Below are 19,525 nucleotides of genomic sequence, written 5' to 3' on the forward strand. Positions count from 1 at the left end.
GGTCAGCAGCACCACCCAAAGCTGCAGACTGGCTGGCGGTCAGCAGCACCCAAAGCTGCGGACTGGCTGGCGGTCAGCACCACCCAAAGCTGCAGACTGGCTGGCGGTCAGCAGCACCACCCAAAGCTGCAGACTGGCTGGCGGTCAGCACCACCACCCAAAGCTGCAGACTGGCTGGCGGTCAGCACCACCGCCCAAAGCTCCGGACTGGCTGGCGGTCAGCAGCACCACCCAAAGCTGCAGACTGGCTGGCGGTCAGCACCACCCAAAGCTGTAGACTGGCTGGCGGTCAGCAGCACCCAAAGCTGCAGACTGGCTGGCGGTCAGCAGCACCGCCCAAAGCTGCGGACTGGCTGGCGGTCAGCACCACCCAAAGCTGCAGACTAGCTGGCGGTCAGCACCACCCAAAGCTGCAGACTGGCTGGCGGTCAGCAGCACCACCCAAAGCTGCAGACTGGCTGGCGGTCAGCAGCACCACCCAAAGCTGCGGACTGGCTGGCGGTCAGCAGCACCACCCAAAGCTGCAGACTGGCTGGCGGTCAGCACCACCCAAAGCTGCAGACTGGCTGGCGGTCAGCAGCACCACCCAAAGCTGCAGACTGGCTGGCGGTCAGCAGCACCACCCAAAGCTGCAGACTGGCTGGCGGTCAGCAGCACCGCCCAAAGCTGCGGACTGGCTGGCGGTCAGCACCACCCAAAGCTGCAGACTGGCTGGCGGTCAGCAGCACCACCCAAAGCTGCAGACTGGCTGGCGGTCAGCAGCATCACCCAAAGCTGCAGACTGGCTGGCGGTCAGCACCAACCAAAGCTGCAGACTGGCTGGCGGTCAGCACCAACCAAAGCTGCAGACTGGCTGGCGGTCAGCAGCATCACCCAAAGCTGCAGACTGGCTGGCGGTCAGCACCAACCAAAGCTGCAGACTGGCTGGCGGTCAGCACCAACCAAAGCTGCAGACTGGCTGGCGGTCAGCAGCACCACCCAAAGCTGCAGACTGGCTGGCGGTCAGCAGCACCACCCAAAGCTGCGGACTGGCTGGCGGTCAGCAGCACCACCCAAAGCTGCAGACTGGCTGGCGGTCAGCACCACCCAAAGCTGCAGACTGGCTGGCGGTCAGCAGCACCACCCAAAGCTGCAGACTGGCTGGCGGTCAGCAGCACCACCCAAAGCTGCAGACTGGCTGGCGGTCAGCACCACCCAAAGCTGCGGACTGGCTGGCGGTCAGCAGCACCCAAAGCTGCAGACTGGCTGGCGGTCAGCAGCACCACCCAAAGCTGCAGACTGGCTGGCGGTCAGCACCACCCAAAGCTGCGGACTGGCTGGCGGTCAGCACCACCCAAAGCTGCGGACTGGCTGGCGGTCAGCAGCACCCAAAGCTGCGGACTGGCTGGCGGTCAGCACCACCCAAAGCTGCGGACTGGCTGGCGGTCAGCACCACCCAAAGCTGCGGACTGGCTGGCGGTCAGCACCACCCAAAGCTGCAGACTGGCTGGCGGTCAGCACCACCCAAAGCTGCGGACTGGCTGGCGGTCAGCAGCACCCAAAGCTGCAGACTGGCTGGCGGTCAGCACCACCCAAAGCTGCGGACTGGCTGGCGGTCAGCAGCACCCAAAGCTGCAGACTGGCTGGCGGTCAGCAGCAGCACCCAAAGCTGCAGACTGGCTGGCGGTCAGCAGCACCACCCAAAGCTGCGGACTGGCTGGCGGTCAGCAGCACCACCCCAAGCTGCAGACTGGCTGGCGGTCAGCAGCACCCAAAGCTGCGGACTGGCTGGCGGTCAGCACCACCCAAAGCTGCGGACTGGCTGGCGGTCAGCAGCACCCAAAGCTGCAGACTGGCTGGCGGTCAGCAGCACCACCCAATGCTGCAGACTGGCTGGCGGTCAGCACCACCCCAAGCTGCGGACTGGCTGGCGGTCAGCAGCACCTCCCAAAGCTGCAGACTGGCTGGCGGTCAGCAGCACCACCCAATGCTGCAGACTGGCTGGTGGTCAGCAGCACCACCCAAAGCTGCAGACTGGCTGGCGGTCAGCAGCACCACCCAATGCTGCAGACTGGCTGGCAGTCAGCACCACCCAAAGCTGCAGACTGGCTGGTGGTCAGCACCACCCAAAGCTGCGGACTGGCTGGTGGTCAGCAGCACCACCCAAAGCTGCAGACTGGCTGGCGGTCAGCAGCCACCCCCCCAAAGCTGCAGACTGGCTGGCGGTCAGCAGCACCACCCAAAGCTGCAGACTGGCTGGCGGTCAGCAGCACCACCCAAAGCTGCAGACTGGCTGGCGGTCAGCACCACCCAAAGCTGCGGACTGGCTGGCGGTCAGCAGCACCCAAAGCTGCAGACTGGCTGGCGGTCAGCAGCACCACCCAATGCTGCAGACTGGCTGGCGGTCAGCACCACCCCAAGCTGCGGACTGGCTGGCGGTCAGCAGCACCTCCCAAAGCTGCAGACTGGCTGGCGGTCAGCAGCACCACCCAATGCTGCAGACTGGCTGGTGGTCAGCAGCACCACCCAATGCTGCAGACTGGCTGGCAGTCAGCACCACCCAAAGCTGCAGACTGGCTGGCGGTCAGCAGCCACCCCCCCAAAGCTGCAGACTGGCTGGCGGTCAGCAGCACCACCCAAAGCTGCAGACTGGCTGGCGGTCAGCAGCACCACCCAAAGCTGCAGACTGGCTGGCGGTCAGCAGCACCACCCAAAGCTGCAGACTGGCTGGCGGTCAGCACCACCCAAAGCTGCGGACTGGCTGGCGGTCAGCAGCACCCAAAGCTGCAGACTGGCTGGCGGTCAGCAGCACCCAAAGCTGCAGACTGGCTGGCGGTCAGCAGCACCGAAAGCTGCAGACTGGCTGGCGGTCAGCAGCACCACCCAATGCTGCAGACTGGCTGGCGGTCAGCAGCACCCAAAGCTGCAGACTGGCTGGCGGTCAGCAGCACCCAAAGCTGCGGACTGGCTGGCGGTCAGCAGCACCCAAAGCTGCAGACTGGCTGGCGGTCAGCAGCACCACCCAATGCTGCAGACTGGCTGGCGGTCAGCAGCACCTCCCAAAGCTGCAGACTGGCTGGCGGTCAGCAGCACCACCCAATGCTGCAGACTGGCTGGCAGTCAGCACCACCCAAAGCTGCAGACTGGCTGGCGGTCAGCAGCACCACCCAAAGCTGCAGACTGGCTGGCGGTCAGCAGCCACCCCCCCAAAGCTGCAGACTGGCTGGCGGTCAGCAGCACCACCCAAAGCTGCAGACTGGCTGGCGGTCAGCAGCACCACCCAAAGCTGCAGACTGGCTGGTGGTCAGCACCACCCAAAGCTGCGGACTGGCTGGTGGTCAGCAGCCCCCCCCAAAGCTGCGGACTGGCTGGCGGTCAGCAGCACCACCCAAAGCTGCAGACTGGCTGGCGGTCAGCAGCACCACCCAAAGCTGCAGACTGGCTGGCGGTCAGCAGCACCACCCAAAGCTGCAGACTGGCTGGCGGTCAGCACCACCCAAAGCTGCAGACTGGCTGGCGGTCAGCAGCACCACCCAAAGCTGCGGACTGGCTGGCGGTCAGCAGCACCCCCCAAAGCTGCGGACTGGCTGGCGGTCAGCAGCACCACCCAAAGCTGCAGACTGGCTGGCGGTCAGTAGCACCCAAAGCTGCAGACTGGCTGGCGGTCAGCAGCACCCAAAGCTGCGGACTGGCTGGCGGTCAGCACCACCCAAAGCTGCAGACTGGCTGGCGGTCAGCACCACCCAAAGCTGCAGACTGGCTGGCGGTCAGCAGCACCCAAAGCTGCAGACTGGCTGGCGGTCAGCACCACCCAAAGCTGCAGACTGGCTGGCGGTCAGCAGCACCGCCCAAAGCTGCAGACTGGCTGGTGGTCAGCAGCACCACCCAAAGCTGCAGACTGGCTGGTGGTCAGCAGCACCGCCCAAAGCTGCAGACTGGCTGGCGGTCAGCAGCACCCAAAGCTGCAGACTGGCTGGCGGTCAGCACCACCCAAAGCTGCAGACTGGCTGGCGGTCAGCACCACCCAAAGCTGCGGACTGGCTGGCGGTCAGCACCACCCAAAGCTGCAGACTGGCTGGCGGTCAGCACCACCCAAAGCTGCAGACTGGCTGGCGGTCAGCAGCACCACCCAAAGCTGCAGACTGGCTGGTGGGTCAGCAGCACCACCCAAAGCTGCAGACTGGCTGGTGGTCAGCAGCACCACCCAAAGCTGCGGACAGGCTGGTGGTCAGCACCACCCAAAGCTGCAGACTGGCTGGTGGTCAGCACCACCCAAAGCTGCGGACTGGCTGGCGGTCAGCAGCACCACCCAAAGCTGCAGACTGGCTGGCGGTCAGCAGCACCACCCAAAGCTGCAGACTGGCTGGTGGTCAGCAGCACCCAAAGCTGCAGACTGGCTGGCGGTCAGCACCGCCCAAAGCTGCAGACTGGCTGGCGGTCAGCACCACCCAAAGCTGCAGACTGGCTGGCGGTCAGCAGCACCACCCAAAGCTGCGGACTGGCTGGCGGTCAGCAGCACCACCCAAAGCTGCAGACTGGCTGGTGGTCAGCACCACCCAAAGCTGCAGACTGGCTGGCGGTCAGCAGCACCACCCAAAGCTGCAGACTGGCTGGCGGTCAGCAGCACCCAAAGCTGCAGACTGGCTGGCGGTCAGCACCCCCCCCAAAGCTGCAGACTGGCTGGCGGTCAGCAGCACCACCCAAAGCTGCAGACTGGCTGGCGGTCAGCACCACCCAAAGCTGCAGACTGGCTGGCGGTCAGCACCACCACCCAAAGCTGCAGACTGGCTGGCGGTCAGCACCACCGCCCAAAGCTCCGGACTGGCTGGCGGTCAGCAGCACCACCCAAAGCTGCAGACTGGCTGGCGGTCAGCACCACCGCCCAAAGCTCCGGACTGGCTGGCGGTCAGCAGCACCCAAAGCTGCAGACTGGCTGGCGGTCAGCAGCACCAACCAAAGCTGCAGACTGGCTGGCGGTCAGCAGCACCGCCCAAAGCTGCGGACTGGCTGGCGGTCAGCAGCACCCAAAGCTGCAGACTGGCTGGCGGTCAGCAGCACCAACCAAAGCTGCAGACTGGCTGGCGGTCAGCAGCACCACCCAAAGCTGCAGACTGGCTGGCGGTCAGCAGCACCACCCAAAGCTGCAGACTGGCTGGCGGTCAGCAGCACCGCCCAAAGCTGCGGACTGGCTGGCGGTCAGCAGCACCGCCCAAAGCTGCGGACTAGCTGGCGGTCAGCACCACCCCAAGCTGCAGACTGGCTGGCGGTCAGCACCAGCCAAAGCTGCAGACTGGCTGGCGGTCAGCAGCACCAACCAAAGCTGCAGACTGGCTGGCGGTCAGCACCAACCAAAGCTGCAGACTGGCTGGCGGTCAGCAGCAGCACCCAAAGCTGCAGACTGGCTGGCGGTCAGCAGCACCACCCAAAGCTGCAGACTGGCTGGCGGTCAGCAGCACCACCCAAAGCTGCAGACTGGCTGGTGGTCAGCACCACCCAAAGCTGCAGACTGGCTGGCGGTCAGCAGCAGCACCCAAAGCTGCAGACTGGCTGGTGGTCAGCACCACCCAAAGCTGCAGACTGGCTGGCGGTCAGCACCACCCAAAGCTGCAGACTGGCTGGCGGTCAGCACCACCCAAAGCTGCAGACTGGCTGGCGGTCAGCACCACCCAAAGCTGCAGACTGGCTGGCGGTCAGCAGCATCACCCAAAGCTGCAGACTGGCTGGCGGTCAGCAGCACCACCCAAAGCTGCAGACTGGCTGGCGGTCAGCAGCAGCACCCAAAGCTGCAGACTGGCTGGCGGTCAGCAGCACCACCCAAAGCTGCAGACTGGCTGGCGGTCAGCAGCACCCAAAGCTGCAGACTGGCTGGCGGTCAGCAGCACCACCCAAAGCTGCGGACTGGCTGGCGGTCAGCAGCACCACCCAAAGCTGCAGACTGGCTGGCGGTCAGCACCACCCAAAGCTGCAGACTGGCTGGCGGTCAGCACCACCCAAAGCTGCAGACTGGCTGGCGGTCAGCACCACCCAAAGCTGCAGACTGGCTGGCGGTCAGCAGCACCCAAAGCTGCAGACTGGCTGGCGGTCAGCAGCACCCAAAGCTGCAGACTGGCTGGCGGTCAGCAGCACCACCCAAAGCTGCGGACTGGCTGGCGGTCAGCAGCACCCAAAGCTGCAGACTGGCTGGCGGTCAGCAGCACCCAAAGCTGCAGACTGGCTGGCGGTCAGCAGCACCCAAAGCTGCAGACTGGCTGGCGGTCAGCACCACCCAAAGCTGCGGACTGGCTGGCGGTCAGCAGCACCACCCAAAGCTGCAGACTGGCTGGCGGTCAGCAGCACCACCCAAAGCTGCGGACTGGCTGGCGGTCAGCAGCACCCAAAGCTGCAGACTGGCTGGCGGTCAGCAGCACCCAAAGCTGCAGACTGGCTGGCGGTCAGCAGCACCACCCAAAGCTGCAGACTGGCTGGCGGTCAGCAGCACCACCCAAAGCTGCAGACTGGCTGGCGGTCAGCAGCACCACCCAAAGCTGCGGACTGGCTGGCGGTCAGCAGCACCACCCAAAGCTGCGGACTGGCTGGCGGTCAGCACCACCCAAAGCTGCAGACTGGCTGGCGGTCAGCAGCACCCAAAGCTGCAGACTGGCTGGTGGTCAGCAGCACCACCCAAAGCTGTGGACTGGCTGGCGGTCAGCAGCACCACCCAAAGCTGCAGACTGGCTGGCGGTCAGCAGCACCACCCAAAGCTGTGGACTGGCTGGCGGTCAGCAGCACCACCCAAAGCTGCAGACTGGCTGGCGGTCAGCATCACCCAAAGCTGCAGACTGGCTGACGGTCAGCAGCACCACCCAAAGCTGCAGACTGGCTGGCGGTCAGCAGCACCACCCAAAGCTGCAGACTGGCTGGCGGTCAGCACCACCCAAAGCTGCAGACTGGCTGGCGGTCAGCACCACCCAAAGCTGCAGACTGGCTGGAGGTCAGCACCACCCAAAGCTGTGGACTGGCTGGCGGTCAGCACCACCCAAAGCTGCGGACTGGCTGGCGGTCAGCAGCACCACCCAAAGCTGCAGACTGGCTGGCGGTCAGCAGCATCACCCAAAGCTGCAGACTGGCTGGCGGTCAGCACCACCCAAAGCTGCGGACTGGCTGGCGGTCAGCAGCACCACCCAAAGCTGCAGACTGGCTGGCGGTCAGCACCACCCAAAGCTGCAGACTGGCTGGCGGTCAGCAGCACCACCCAAAGCTGCAGACTGGCTGGCGGTCAGCAGCACCACCCAAAGCTGCAGACTGGCTGGCGGTCAGCAGCACCCAAAGCTGCAGACTGGCTGGCGGTCAGCAGCACCACCCAAAGCTGCAGACTGGCTGGCGGTCAGCAGCACCACCCAAAGCTGCGGACTGGCTGGCGGTCAGCAGCATCACCCAAAGCTGCAGACTGGCTGGCGGTCAGCAGCACCACCCCAAGCTGCGGACTGGCTGGCGGTCAGCACCAGCCAAAGCTGCAGACTGGCTGGCGGTCAGCACCAGCCAAAGCTGCAGACTGGCTGGCGGTCAGCAGCACCACCCAAAGCTGCGGACTGGCTGGCGGTCAGCAGCACCCAAAGCTGCGGACTGGCTGGCGGTCAGCAGCACCACCCAAAGCTGCAGACTGGCTGGCGGTCAGCAGCACCGCCCAAAGCTGCAGACTGGCTGGCGGTCAGCACCACCCAAAGCTGCAGACTGGCTGGCGGTCAGCAGCACCACCCAAAGCTGCAGACTGGCTGGCGGTCAGCAGCACCCAAAGCTGCAGACTGGCAGGCGGTCAGCAGCACCACCCAAAGCTGCGGACTGGCTGGCGGTCAGCACCACCCAAAGCTGCGGACTGGCTGGCGGTCAGCACCACCCAAAGCTGCAGACTGGCTGGCGGTCAGCACCACCCAAAGCTGCGGACTGGCTGGCGGTCAACACCACCCAAAGCTGCGGACTGGCTGGCGGTCAGCAGCAGCACCCAAAGCGGCAGACTGGCTGGCGGTCAGCAGCACCACCCAAAGCTGCGGACTGGCTGGCGGTCAGCAGCACCCAAAGCTGCAGACTGGCAGGCGGTCAGCAGCACCACCCAAAGCTGCAGACTGGCTGGCGGTCAGCAGCACCACCCAAAGCTGCAGACTGGCTGGCGGTCAGCAGCACCCAAAGCTGCAGACTGGCAGGCGGTCAGCAGCACCACCCAAAGCTGCAGACTGGCTGGCGGTCAGCAGCACCACCCAAAGCTGCAGACTGGCTGGCGGTCAGCAGCACCACCCAAAGCTGCAGACTGGCTGGCGGTCAGCACCACCCCAAGCTGCAGACTGGCTGGCGGTCAGCACCACCCAAAGCTGCAGACTGGCTGGCGGTCAGCAGCACCACCCAAAGCTGCAGACTGGCTGGCGGTCAGCACCACCCAAAGCTGCAGACTGGCTGGCGGTCAGCAGCACCCAAAGCTGCAGATTGGCTGGCGGTCAGCAGCACCGCCCAAAGTTGCGGACTGGCTGGCGGTCAGCACCACCCAAAGCTGCAGACTGGCTGGCGGTCAGCACCACCCAAAGCTGCAGACTGGCTGGCGGTCAGCAGCACCACCCAAAGCTGCAGACTGGCTGGCGGTCAGCACCACCCAAAGCTGCAGACTGGCTGGCGGTCAGCAGCACCCAAAGCTGCAGATTGGCTGGCGGTCAGCACCACCCAAAGCTGCAGACTGGCTGGCGGTCAGCAGCACCGCCCAAAGTTGCGGACTGGCTGGCGGTCAGCAGCACCCAAAGCTGCAGATTGGCTGGCGGTCAGCAGCACCCAAAGCTGCAGACTGGCTGGCGGTCAGCAGCACCGCCCAAAGTTGCGGACTGGCTGGCGGTCAGCACCACCCAAAGCTGCAGACTGGCTGGCGGTCAGCAGCACCACCCAAAGCTGCGGACTGGCTGGCGGTCAGCACCACCCAAAGCTGCAGACTGGCTGGCGGTCAGCACCGCCCAAAGTTGCGGACTGGCTGGCGGTCAGCAGCACCACCCAAAGCTGCGGACTGGCTGGCGGTCAGCACCACCCAAAGCTGCGGACTGGCTGGCGGTCAGCAGCACCGCCCAAAGTTGCGGACTGGCTGGCGGTCAGCAGCACCACCCAAAGCTGCAGACTGGCTGGCGGTCAGCAGCACCCAAAGCTGCAGACTGGCTGGCGGTCAGCAGCACCCCCCAAAGCTGCAGACTGGCTGGCGGTCAGCAGCACCCCCCAAAGCTGCGGACTGGCTGGCGGTCAGCACCACCCAAAGCTGCAGACTGGCTGGCGGTCAGCAGCACCACCCAAAGCTGCAGACTGGCTGGCGGTCAGCACCCCCCCCAAAGCTGCAGACTGGCTGGCGGTCAGCAGCACCACCCAAAGCTGCAGACTGGCTGGCGGTCAGCAGCACCGCCCAAAGCTGCGGACTGGCTGGCGGTCAGCACCACCCAAAGCTGCAGATTGGCTGGCGGTCAGCACCACCCAAAGCTGCGGACTGGCTGGCGGTCAGCAGCACCACCCAAAGCTGCAGACTGGCTGGCGGTCAGCACCACCCAAAGCTGCAGACTGGCTGGCGGTCAGCACCACCCAAAGCTGCAGACTGGCTGGCGGTCAGCAGCACCGCCCAAAGTTGCGGACTGGCTGGCGGTCAGCAGCACCACCCAAAGCTGCAGACTGGCTGGCGGTCAGCAGCACCACCCAAAGCTGCAGACTGGCTGGCGGTCAGCAGCACCCAAAGCTGCAGACTGGCTGGCGGTCAGCAGCACCACCCAAAGCTGCAGACTGGCTGGCGGTCAGCAGCACCGCCCAAAGCTGCAGACTGGCTGGCGGTCAGCACCACCCAAAGCTGCAGACTGGCTGGCGGTCAGCAGCACCGCCCAAAGCTGCAGACTGGCTGGCGGTCAGCACCCCCCCCAAAGCTGCAGACTGGCTGGCGGTCAGCAGCACCACCCAAAGCTGCGGACTGGCTGGCGGTCAGCAGCACCACCCAAAGCTGCAGACTGGCTGGCGGTCAGCAGCACCGCCCAAAGCTGCGGACTGGCTGGCGGTCAGCAGCACCACCCAAAGCTGCAGACTGGCTGGCGGTCAGCACCACCCAAAGCTGCAGACTGGCTGGCGGTCAGCAGCACCCAAAGCTGCAGACTGGCTGGCGGTCAGCAGCACCACCCAAAGCTGCAGATTGGCTGGCGGTCAGCAGCACCACCCAAAGCTGCAGACTGGCTGGCGGTCAGCACCACCCAAAGCTGCGGACTGGCTGGCGGTCAGCAGCAGCACCCAAAGCTGCAGACTGGCTGGCGGTCAGCAGCACCACCCAAAGCTGCAGACTGGCTGGCGGTCAGCAGCACCGCCCAAAGCTGCGGACTGGCTGGCGGTCAGCACCACCCAAAGCTGCAGACTGGCTGGCGGTCAGCAGCACCACCCAAAGCTGCAGACTGGCTGGCGGTCAGCACCACCCAAAGCTGCAGACTGGCTGGCGGTCAGCACCACCCAAAGCTGCAGACTGGCTGGCGGTCAGCAGCACCACCCAAAGCTGCAGACTGGCTGGCGGTCAGCACCACCCAAAGCTGCAGACTGGCTGGCGGTCAGCAGCACCCAAAGCTGCAGACTGGCTGGCGGTCAGCAGCACCCAAAGCTGCAGACTGTCTGGCGGTCAGCACCGCCCAAAGCTGCAGACTGGCTGGCGGTCAGCACCACCCAAAGCTGCAGACTGGCTGGCGGTCAGCACCACCCAAAGCTGCAGACTGGCTGGCGGTCAGCACCACCCAAAGCTGCAGACTGGCTGGCGGTCAGCACCACCCAAAGCTGCAGACTGGCTGGCGGTCAGCAGCACCACCCATAGCTGCAGACTGGCTGGCGGTCAGCAGCACCACCCAAAGCTGCAGACTGGCTGGCGGTCAGCAGTAGCACCCAAAGCTGCAGACTGGCTGGCGGTCAGCAGCACCACCCAAAGCTGTAGACTGGCTGGCGGTCAGCAGCACCGCCCAAAGCTGCAGACTGGCTGGCGGTCAGCAGCACCCAAAGCTGCAGACTGGCTGTCCGACCTCTCGGAATCTCTCCAAATGGAGAAAATCAAATTCGCCATCCGAGGGTCAGACGACGGCTTCCACAGAACGTGGGAGCCATTCACCCAATTGCTCCGGGACCGGATTGTGGCCAACACATTAATAAATAAATAGCCAGGAGCCAGGGAGAAATAGCCAGGACAAGGCAGGAAGAGGAAAGTGAGGGAGGACGGGGAGTGGGGGGGGAGAGCAAGGCGAGGTAGCAAAACCCAGCAAGACAAAACGGGGAACAGCAGTGAATAGGGGGGAAAGGAGGGGGGAGGGGTCAAGGAGAGAGGAGCTGGAGGGGGGGGATAGGGAGGATTGTACGCTGAGCCAGACGGCGACAGACTGTAGAGAAACCTAAGAAGGAACCTCTGACTGTACAATAAATGAAAATGAACGGCAATGTATATAATTTTCAAAATGCCAATAAAGCAGTTTTTTTTAAAAGGATGGCGTGTATACAGAGACCCAGAGCCCAAACAACCAACATGACAGATCAGTACCACACAACAGATAGGAAGGGACGCCATGACGCCAAACGTCACAGCCCTTCCTGGACACAGAGCATCATGGAGGTGTATTGATCTGGTTGCTGTTTGTGAAGACGGTGATGGGGGTGTATTGACCTGGTTGCTGTTTGTGAAGACGGTGAGAGGGGTGTATTGATCTGGTTGCTGTTTGTGAAGACGGTGATGGGGGTGTATTGACCTGGTTGCTGTTTGTGAAGACGGTGAGAGGGGTGTATTGATCTGGTTGCTGTTTGTGAAGACGGTGATGGGGGTGTATTGACCTGGTTGCTGTTTGTGAAGACGGTGATGGGGGTGTATTGACCTGGTTGCTGTTTGTGAAGACAGTGATGGGGGTGTATTGACCTGGTTGCTGTTTGTGAAGACGGTGATGGGGGTGTATTGATCTGGTTGCTGTTTGTGAAGACGGTGATGGGGGTGTATTGATCTGGTTGCTGTTTGTGAAGACGGTGATGGGGGTGTATTGACCTGGTTGCTGTTTGTGAAGACGGTGATGGGGGTGTATTGACCTGGTTGCTGTTTGTGAAGACGGTGATGGGGGTGTATTGACCTGGTTGCTGTTTGTGAAGACGGTGATGGGGGTGTATTGACCTGGTTGCATTGACCTGGTTGCTGTTTGTGAAGACGGTGATGGGGGTGTATTGATCTGGTTGCTGTTTGTGAAGACGGTGATGGGGGTGTATTGATCTGGTTGCTGTTTGTGAAGACGGTGATGGGGGTGTATTGACCTGGTTGCTGTTTGTGAAGACGGTGAGAGGGGTGTATTGACCTGGTTGCTGTTTGTGAAGATGGTGATGGGGGTGTATTGATCTGGTTGCTGTTTGTGAAGACGGTGATGGGGGTGTATTGACCTGGTTGCTGCTGTGAAGACGGTGAGAGGGGTGTATTGACCTGCTTGCTGTTTGTGAAGACAGCGATGGGGGTGTATTGACCTGGTTGCATTGACCTGGTTGCTGTTTGTGAAGACGGTGATGGGGGTGTATTGATCTGGTTGCTGTTTGTGAAGACGGTGATGGGGGTGTATTGATCTGGTTGCTGTTTGTGAAGACGGTGATGGGGGTGTATTGACCTGGTTGCTGTTTGTGAAGACGGTGAGAGGGGTGTATTGACCTGGTTGCTGTTTGTGAAGATGGTGATGGGGGTGTATTGATCTGGTTGCTGTTTGTGAAGACGGTGATGGGGGTGTATTGACCTGGTTGCTGCTGTGAAGACGGTGAGAGGGGTGTATTGACCTGCTTGCTGTTTGTGAAGACAGCGATGGGGGTGTATTGACCTGGTTGCTGTTTGTGAAGACGATGGGGGTGTATTGACCTGGTTGCTGTTTGTGAAGACGGCGATGGGGGTGTATTGACCTGGTTGCTCTTTGTGAAGATGGTGAGAGGGGTATATAGATCTGGTTGCTGTTTGTGAAGACAGCGATGGGGGTGTATTGATCTGGTTGCTGTTTGTGAAGACGGTGATGGGGGTGTATTGATCTGGTTGCTCTTTGTGAAGATGGTGAGAGGGGTATATAGATCTGGTTGCTGTTTGTGAAGACGGTGATGGGGTGTATTGACCTGGTTGCTGTTTGTGAAGACGGTGATGGGGGTGTATTGACCTGGTTGCTGTTTGTGAAGATGGTGAGAGTGGTGTATTGATCTGGTTGATGTTTGTGTTGTGAAGACGGTGATGGGGGTGTATTGACCTGGTTGCTCTTTGTGAAGATGGTGAGAGGGGTATATAGATCTGGTTGCTGTTTGTGAAGACAGTGATGGGGGTGTATTGACCTGGTTGCTGTTTGTGAAGACGGTGATGGGGGTGTATTGACCTGGATGCTCTTTGTGAAGATGGTGAGAGGGGTATATAGATCTGGTTGCTGTTTGTGAAGACAGTGATGGGGGTGTATTGACCTGGTTGCTGTTTGTGAAGACGGTGATGGGGGTGTATTGACCTGGTTGCTGTTTGTGAAGATGGTGAGAGTGGTGTATTGATCTGGTTGCTGTTTGTGTTGTGAAGACAGTGATGGGGGTGTATTGACCTGGTTGCTGTTTGTGTTGTGAAGACGGTGATGGGGGTGTATTGACCTGGTTGCTGTTTGTGAAGACAGCGATGGGGGTGTATTGATCTGGTTGCTGTTTGTGCTGTGAAGACGGTGATGGGGGTGTATTGATCTGGTTGCTGTTTGTGAAGACGGTGATGGGGGTGTATTGAACTGGTTGCTGTTTGTGAAGACGGTGATGGGGGTGTATTGACCTGGTTGCTGTTTGTGAAGACGGTGATGGGGGTGTATTGACCTGGTTGCTGTTTATGAAGACGGTGAGAGGGGTGTATTGACCTGGTTGCTGTTTGTGAAGACGGTGATGGGGGTGTATTGACCTGGTTGCTGTTTGTGAAGACGGTGATGGGGGTGTATTGACCTGGTTGCTGTTTGTGAAGACGGTGAGAGGGGTGTATTGACCTGGTTGCTGTTTGTGAAGACGGTGATGGGGGTGTATTGACCTGGTTGCTGTTTGTGAAGATGATGATGGGGGTGTATTGATCTGGTTGCTGTTTGTGAAGACGGTGAGAGGGGTGTATTGACCTGGTTGCTGTTTGTGAAGATGGTGATGGGGGTGTATTGACCTGGTTGCTGTTTGTGAAGACGGTGATGGGGGTGTATTGACCTGGTTGCTGTTAGTGTTGTGAAGACAGCGATGGGGGTGTATTGACCTGGTTGCTGTTTGTGAAGACGGTGATGGGGGTGTATTAATCTGGTTGCTGTTTGTGAAGAAGGTGAGAGGGGTGTATTGACCTGGTTGCTGTTTGTGAAGAAGGTGAGAGGGGTGTATTGATCTGGTTGCTGTTTGTGAAGACGGTGATGGGGGTGTATTGATCTGGTTGCTGTTTGTGAAGAAGGTGAGAGGGGTGTATTGATCTGGTTGCTGTTTGTGAAGACGGTGATGGGGGTGTATTGATCTGGTTGCCGTTTGTGAAGACGGTGATGGGGGTGTATTGACCTTTTTGCTGTTTGTGAAGACGGTGATGGGGGTGTATTGATCTGGTTGCTGTTTGTGAAGACGGTGATGGGGGTGTATTGACCTGGTTGCTGTTTGTGAAGACGGTGATGGGGGTGTATTGACCTGGTTGCTGTTCGTGTTGTGAAGATGGTGATGGGGGTGTATTGACCTGGTTGCTGTTTGTGAAGACGGTGAGAGGGGTGTATTGAACTGGTTGCTGTTTGTGAAGATGGTGATGGGGGTGTATTGACCTGGTTGCTGTTTGTGAAGACGGTGATGTGGGTGTATTGACCTGGTTGCTGTTTGTGTTGTGAAGTCAGTGATGGGGGTGTATTGACCTGGTTGCTGTTCGTGTTGTGAAGACGGTGATGTGGGTGTATTGACCTGGTTGCTGTTTGTGAAGACGGTGATGTGGGTGTATTGACCTGGTTGCTGTTTGTGAAGACGGTGAGAGGGGTGTATTGATCTGGTTGCTGTTTGTGAAGATGGTGATGGGGGTGTATTGACCTGGTTGCTGTTTGTGAAGACGGTGATGGGGGTGTATTGACCTGGTTGCTGTTTGTGAAGATGGTGATGGGGGTGTATTGACCTGGTTGCTGTTTGTGAAGACGGTGATGGGGGTGTATTGATCTGGTTGCTGTTTGTGAAGACGGTGAGAGGGGTGTATTGACCTGGTTGCTGTTTGTGAAGATGGTGATGGGGGTGTATTGACCTGGTTGCTGTTTGTGAAGACGGTGATGGGGGTGTATTGATCTGGTTGCTGTTAGTGAAGACGGTGAGAGGGGTGTATTGACCTGGTTGCTGTTTGTGAAGATGGTAATGGGGGTGTATTGACCTGGTTGCTGTTTGTGAAGACGGTGAGAGGGGTGTATTGACCTGGTTGCTGTTTGTGAAGACGGTGATGGGGGTGTATTGACCTGGTTGCTGTTAGTGTTGTGAAGACGGTGATGATGGGGGTGTATTGACCTGGTTGCTGTTAGTGTTGTGAAGACGGTGATGGGGGTGTATTGACCTGGTTGCTGTTAGTGTTTGTGAAGACGGTGATGGGGGTGTATTGACCTGGTTGCTGTTTGTGAAGACGGTGATGGGGGTGTATTGATCTGGTTGCTGTTTGTGAAGATGGTGAGAGGGGTGTATTGATCTGGTTGCTGTTTGTGAAGACGGTGATGGGGGTGTATTGATCTGGTTGCTGTTTATGAAGACGGTGATGGGGGTGTATTGATCTGGTTGCTGTTTGTGTTGTGAAGACGGTGATGGGGGTGTATTGACCTGGCTGCTGTTTGTGTTGTGAAGACGGTGATGGGGATGTATTGACCTGGTTGCTGTTTGTGAAGACGGTGATGGGGGTGTATTGACCTGGTTGCTGTTTGTGAAGACGGTGATGGAGGTGTATTGATCTGGTTGCTCTTTGTGAAGATGGTGAGAGGGGTGTATTGGTCTGGTTGCTGTTTGTGTTGTGAAGACAGTGATGGGGGTGTATTGACCTGGTTGCTGTTTGTGAAGACAGCGATGGGGGTGTATTGATCTGGTTGCTGGTTGTGCTGTGAAGACGGTGATGGGAGTGTATTGATCTGGTTGCTGTTCGTGAAGATGGTGAGAGGGGTGTATTGATCTGGTTGCTGTTTGTGAAGAAGGTGAGAGGGGTGTATTGATCTGGTTGCTGTTTGTGAAGACGGTGATGGGGGTGTATTGATCTGGTTGCTGTTTGTGAAGACGGTGATGGGGGTGTATTGACCTTTTTGCTGTTTGTGAAGACGGTGATGGGGGTGTGTTGATCTGGTTGCTGTTTGTGAAGACGGTGACGGGGGTGTATTGACCTGGTTGCTGTTTGTGAAGACGGTGAGAGGGGTGTATTGACCTGTTTGCTGTTCGTGTTGTGAAGACGGTGATGGGGGTGTATTGACCTGGTTGCTGTTTGTGAAGACGGTGATGGGGGTGTATTGATCTGGTTGCTGTTTGTGAAGAAGGTGAGAGGGGTGTATTGACCTGGTTGCTGTTTGTGAAGATGGTGATGGGGGTGTATTGATCTGGTTGCTGTTTGTGAAGACGGTGAGAGGGGTGTATTGATCTGGTTGCTGTTTGTGAAGACGGTGATGGGGGTGTATTGACCTGGTTGCTGTTTGTGAAGACGGTGCCGGGGGTGTATTGACCTGGTTGCTGTTTGTGTTGTGAAACCGGTGATGGGGGTGTATTGATCTGGTTGCTGTTTGTGAAGACGGTGAGAGGGGTGTATTGACCTGGTTGCTGTTCGTGTTGTGAAGACGGTGATGGGGGTGTATTGACCTGGTTGCTGTTTGTGAAGACGGTGATGGGGGTGTATTGATCTGGTTGCTGTTTGTGAAGAAGGTGAGAGGGGTGTATTGACCTGGTTGCTGTTTGTGAAGATGGTGATGGGGGTGTATTGATCTGGTTGCTGTTTGTGAAGACGGTGAGAGGGGTGTATTGATCTGGTTGCTGTTTGTGAAGACGGTGATGGGGGTGTATTGACCTGGTTGCTGTTTGTGAAGACGGTGCCGGGGGTGTATTGACCTGGTTGCTGTTTGTGTTGTGAAACCGGTGATGGGGGTGTATTGATCTGGTTGCTGTTTGTGAAGATGGTGAGAGGGGTGTATTGACCTGGTTGCTGTTTGTGAAGATGGTGAGAGGGGTGTATTGATCTGGTTGCTGTTTGTGAAGACGGTGATGGGGGTGTATTGACCTGATTGCTCTTTGTGAAGACGGTGATGGGGGTGTATTGACCTCGTTGCTGTTTGTGTTGTGTAACCAGTGATGGGCGTTGTTATGGGTCCGGGTTTACAGAACCTTAAAGTGTTTCATGGAGTTCAACCGTGTTGCTAACTTTTGCCTTAGTTTAATTTCTCTGTTTTATCACCTTTGCTCTTGAGTCGCCAGGTGTCTTTATGATACTGCCACGTGGTTCAAGTCCGAGTAATGATCAATAATCCAATACACCGCTTAGTAAGAGTTAAATCAAAGCACATTTATTATACACAGTAATCACTACAAGTAAATTCTTTAAAGAGATCTGGCACCTTGTGATCAATCACCTCTTGATCAGGCTGTACAATCTTTTGCACCTCCTTCGCTTCACTTGGGCTTTCCTTTACCACTTTAACAAACCCCACTGTCTTATCCAGTTTTACATCAGCCTTCCCAGTGCTTTTCTTCAACCACCAACACTGTGACTTTACATGGCCTAGTTTATTACAGTGAAAACATCTGAAACTTTTCATTTCTTTTCCACCCTCCTGGATTTCTTTTTTAATCTGAGGTACACTCTCCTTATTATCTCCCATCAGATCACATTTATTTTTACCACTTGAGTATTTCTCACGTCCCCAGTTTCTAGTTTCTATCCCTCACCGGCTGAAACTGATGTCGGAAACCAAGCTTTGATTTATGAACTAGTTCTTAATCATCTGCCATTTCTGCTGCTAACCTCGCAGTTTTAACCCTCTGCTCTTCCACATGCGTTCTCACTACATCAGGAATTGAATTTTTAAACTCCTCCAAAATTATAATTTCTCTGAGAGCTTCATACGTTTGGTCTATTTTCAAAGCCCTTATCCACCTGTCAAAATTACTCTGATCCTTTCAAACTCCATGTATGTTTGACCAAATTCTTTCCTTACATTTTTAAACCTTTGTCTGGAAGCTTCAGGCACTAGCTCATATGCACATAAGATGGATTTTTTCACCTCATACGTTCCAGATACCTCCTCCGGTAATGATGCAAACACTTCACTAGCTCTACCTACCAGCTTTGTTTGAATCAATAACACCCACATGTCCTGTGGCCATTTCATTTGTTTAGCTACCTTCTCAAATGAAATGAAAAAGGCTTATACCTCCTTCTCATCAAACCTTGGCAATGCTTGGACATATTTAAATAGATTTCCACCAAGCCTTAGACTATGACGCTCTTTCTCACTATCCTCATCACTATCCACCAACTGTACGTTTCCCTTTACGTCTGCCAATTTTAACTGACTGTCATGTTTCATGGCCATTTTCTGAAGTTCAAACTCTCTCTTTATCTTTTCCCTGATCTGTATCTCCCTTTCTTTTTCTTTTTGTTCTGCTAGGGCTATTCTTTCTTTCCTCCTTTCCTCTCTCTCTATTTCTTTTTCCGCTCTCTCACTTTCTTTTTCTGCTCTCTCACTTTCTTATTCAAGCTGCTTAATCTGCAACTGAATTTTTGCCATTTCCAATGAGTCAAACTGTATCTCAGGCAACTTTAAATGCTTAACCACCGCCATAATTCCCTCATCTCTTCGCATTTTGTCAGGTAATGTTAACTGCAATGTTCTTGCCAAATCTAACAGTCTGCTTTTAGTCTCTGTCCGTAAGGTACTGCATGTGACCGTCTCCACCCCCAAAAACTTTTGAGCCTCTGAAAGAGCCATTGTCCACAACACTCTCCCCACTTGAAATGAAATGAAAATCGCTTATTGTCACAATTAGGCTTCAAGTGAAGTTACTGTGAAAAGCCCCTAGTCGCTACATTCCGGCGCCTGTTCGGGGAGGCTGGTACGGGAACTTAAACTAAAATACCACACCTGAAAAGCAACCACACAATATGCTCACCCCTCACTGTCTTTAAGTTCACTAAGCCAATCCAATAGATAGACTTTTATCCCCCTCGAGCTCCCAATTGTTATGGGTCCGGGTTTACAGAACCCCAAAGTATTTCATGGAGTTCAACCGACCCACGACTTGTAATAGATTGTGGTGTGGGAAGCACACGGTGTACTCTCCAGGTGCGATACAGCAGAAATGGACAAATGGTTTTTAAAACAAAACAATGTTTATTCTATGAACTCAATTTAACCTTTAAAAAACAAACATTGATTATCTTGAGACCCATTACTTCAAAGATAACCCCAAAAGACTACAACACTAAATAATCCTTCAAACTGTTCCTTTAAACATCCAAAAGACTTCAACCTTCAAAAACAGACATGAGGTTAAAGTCTTTGGATTGCAGACACCCACAGACCAGCTCGGTTTC

At 57.3% G+C, this 19,525-nt stretch overlaps 2 protein-coding genes across 2 annotated transcripts in view; one reads left to right on the plus strand and one right to left on the minus strand.

The window, feature by feature from the left end:
• The window catches only part of LOC140399406 (rho guanine nucleotide exchange factor 3-like), a 930,630-nt gene that overhangs the window by 502,969 nt on the left and 408,136 nt on the right, over window positions 1–19,525 (minus strand). The gene's annotated exons all lie outside the window — the stretch shown is intronic.
• LOC140399382 (dynamin-1-like protein) overlaps window positions 1–19,525 on the plus strand; it is a 223,379-nt gene that overhangs the window by 201,010 nt on the left and 2,844 nt on the right.

This window comes from Scyliorhinus torazame, chromosome 22 (assembly GCF_047496885.1).
Source record: "Scyliorhinus torazame isolate Kashiwa2021f chromosome 22, sScyTor2.1, whole genome shotgun sequence".
NCBI classification, from domain to species: Eukaryota; Metazoa; Chordata; class Chondrichthyes; order Carcharhiniformes; family Scyliorhinidae; genus Scyliorhinus; species Scyliorhinus torazame.